We start from the raw sequence: 4,026 nt of genomic DNA, 5'->3' as shown, positions 1-4,026 counted from the left end.
ATTGATAACTGATGGTAGGTCAGAAAAGATGGCAGAGCTGAGATAGAGTATGTCTGGGACAGCCTTTTTCCCTAGTCTCTGGCATTTTATGGATAGGATTTAAATTTCCTATCAGTGTTGGGCTATTATGGTGCTTTTAAATCAAAGCAAATTGTTGGTTCTATGTCTACTCCCCCAAAGTGTTGTTTATTGGAAGGGAGACCATAACAGCAAGAGGCTACAGAGAGGTTTTCCTCCATGATGGCTGCTGAAGGTAGAAAGTGAAAGAGCCAGGATTCCTTAGCCAGATTTCCCTTGATGGGCTTGATCAGGGAGATACAGGATACTCCAGTATTCCCTAAAGAACTGACAGACCTCTAATAGAATCAACATATGAAAAGCTCAGAGGTAGTCAGTAATGTGAAGAGAACCAGTAACAAGGAAAAGGGAATCTGCCTCCTGTAATCTGGAATCATTTAACAAAGAGAATATTGTCTCTACTTATCTTCTATTTTTAATAACCTAAATTAAGGAATGAAGGAGAGAAGAGTCAGAGGAAACAAGAAAGCAGGTAATTCCCCCTTCTCCATCCTAAGTAATTGAAATCACTACTCTGGACCATACTAATGGAACAGATGAGAGTTTTGAATGAGCTTGATAATAACTTTAATACTTAGCTGGGCATGGTGTATGCTTGTAATCTCAGCAGTTCAGGAGGTTGAGCAGGAGATCGCAAGTTCAAAACCAGCCTCAGCACTTTAGTGAGGTACTAAGTGACATAGCAAGACCCATTCTCAAAACAAAAAATAAAAAGGGCTAGGAATGTGGCTCAATGGTTAACTATCCCTGGGTTCAATATCTGATATCCAAAATAATAATAATTATTATTAAATAATAAAATAATAATAATAGAAAATAATGAAATAAAAATATAATAATAATAATTTTAATGCTTGACAGTGATTGAAAAGTTATGAAATAAGGATTAGATAGTGTTAAGAAAATATGCTACTAAAAAAACAAAAGAACTACAATGAGGCACAGTTGGTAGTTGTTACAGGAAAATAAAAATTTCATGTTTACTTCAAATTCTGCCAAACCTGTTTACATAATTATTTTGATGAAAATCTTTCACAAACAATAATAGCAAATGTCAAAATTACCAAAATTTAGGAAGCTTATTGAAGTTTCAGAAAAGTAAAACCTCATTTAACAAAAAAACTTCTATAACACTTCTCAAAAACACCCTTAACTTCTGAAACACTTCCTAAAAACACCTCTACTCTTCCACTCATATAAACACTTGAAATATGAACAGATTTTAAATTCTCTTCATGGAAACCCATGTTCATGTGGCTCTAGTCAAATTTTATATCTATATCTATATGCTATAGATATATATGGGCAGAATATTATGACAAAGATAAAATATTATTATCAAGTAATATATTTTATATAAATATAATTTATATGAGAGTTATTTTATCTACTTATATAGATACCTCCAAAATTAACCATAAACAATGTCAATATTATCTTCCATCTAATTGGTAGAGATTTGATTTACACATACAATAGATTATTTAAATTTATATGAATATTTTTCCATTTTGAGCCAAAGTTTGAAACAAAATTTTCAAAAACTGGCACTAAGAAAAGTATCTTTTTAAATTTTATACATTTTTAAAGATTGTATAAAGTAATTAAAAGTTATCAAAATATTCCACATGATCAAAATCACTTTATCTAAAAGCAAATTTGATTTATTTTAAATTTTTTTTGGGGGGTACCAGGAATTGAACTCAGGGGTGCTTACACTTAGCCATATCTCCAGCCCTTTTTAAGTGTCTCAATGAGTTGCTTAGTACTTCACTAAGTTGCTGAGGCTGGCTTTAAACTTGTGATCCTCCTGCCTCAAACTCCCAAGCCTCTGGGATTACAGATGTGTGCCACCCCACAGTAGCAAAGTTAATATTTTAGAACTTTGATTCTCAATATATATAGCTAATGACATTTGCTGCAAATACTACCAGTACTTATTGACAACTAATGAATTTGAGGCCTATAAATTCTCTAATTTCAGAAAATAATTTTATATTACATATTGCATATGAAAAGGCTTTTGTTCTAAGACTTGATAATATCACTTTAAATATCTATTCTGGGAAAAAAATTAACCATATGAATCAAGTAACATATGAATAAAAGCTTCCAAGAATTGTTCATGAGAGAACAAAATATATTATTTTTTTAATTTACATAAAACAATAAATATATCTATCATGATGTATTCACAATGGATGATGCTATAAACAAAATAAATTAACCATAGCCATAGCCACATACATGGATAAACCTCAGAAAAAAAATGTTGAATAAAAAGAAAAAGAAATTAAGACTTTAATTATAATGCCTTTTAGAAAAATCTTAAAAACAAGAAAAGCCAGAGGAAATATTTTGTATATTTAAAGAGATGTGAGGTAAACCTAGATAGCAAAGTAATAAAATCATAAAAATTTAGGAAACTGGTGGCATGGGTGGGACATATCATGGCCGGGGAGGAGCACAGAGGCCTGTGGAAGATACTTCACATCAGCATTTTATTGTTTAAAGTGATCCTTTTCAGCTCATTACTCTTAATGTGTCAGGGCTATTCTTGAACTCTTCTTCTCACATGGATTCCAAATCAGAGAATCAGCTTTTCGAATTACCACTCTGTTGCCCTCAAAAACTCCTGATATGATTTTTATTGAACTTAGAATAACTTTGTACAGTAATCTAATGTCTATGAAAATAAGTCCTTCTGTTTACAGAGTAAACATCTGTATTCATTAAGTCTCCTTCAGTGTTTTTCGACATATATTTTTATAATTTTTCCACTACTGTTGTGCACATCTTTTGCTAGATTTTCTTCTAGATGTCGTATACTTTTTGGCTGATAATATTTTAAATTTTCATTTTAAGTATGCTCTTTAATAATCTTTCTTTTAGTTCTCTGGAATTTTAATATATACCATAATATTCCCTGTATGTATTAGTCATTTGGTCTCTCCCTTTCCAATGCTAATTAATACATATTCTTGTTCTTAGTGAACTAAAACTCTTAAATATGATATTATCAGAAGTGGTAATAGTGAACAATATTCTTACACTAATCCTGAATTTAAGGAAATATTGCCTCTAACTTCTTTTTATGCCATAATAGAAATTTAAGCCATTTTCTATTTTGGCAAAACTTAATTTTTAAAAACTATTCTCTTTTTCTTTTCCAAATCAGGAATAATAGCTGAATTTATCGAATGTTTTTGTGAATATGTTGAGATAATTTTTAACTATTTCTATAGAAATATATATGATTTATATTAAATTTTAGTAACACATTTTGTCATGATAAACTATCTTTGTATTTCTTGAATAAATCTAATATAAATCAAATTTGGATGTGATATTTTTGTAATCTACTGAAATAAGTTTTCAATTTTGCTATTAGTATCATATTGCTTCAAGGATATCCTTGCCTTATATATCAAGTTAGAAAGTATTATTCATTCTCTTCTATTATGGAAAAGACTTATAAAAGATTGAGAATAATCTTTCCTGGAAGGTTTGTTATAATTCCCTTTAAAATACTTGAACCTGGTGGGTTCTGTCTGTGTTTGTATGTGATGTGTTTGTGTGAAGATTTTAACTAATGATATGTAATATCTTTAATGATCATGCAAATATTCTGACTTTAAATTTTTGTAGTGATATATATATATATATATATATATATATATACACATACACACACATATATATATTATGTAATGTATAATAAAACACATATATAGCATATGTGCATATAATGTAAATATATGTGTGCATGGTTTGTGTGTTCCAGTCTGTTTTTGTTGTTGTTGATGTTGTTGTTGTTGTTGGCATAAAGATGTTAAAAGAATTCACTAATTTTATTTTGAAATTTTGCTATATTTATATTTAAATATAGCATTTCAAACTTTATTTCATAAATAGATATCTAGCTACCATTTTTATGCTTACTCTTTG

The sequence above is a fragment of the Marmota monax genome, unplaced genomic scaffold (assembly GCF_021218885.2).
Source record: "Marmota monax isolate L192 unplaced genomic scaffold, Marmota_monax_Labrador192_F-V1.1 WCK01_AAM20220418_F8-fsc00001, whole genome shotgun sequence".
NCBI classification, from domain to species: Eukaryota; Metazoa; Chordata; class Mammalia; order Rodentia; family Sciuridae; genus Marmota; species Marmota monax.
This window is presented reverse-complemented; position numbering follows the sequence as displayed.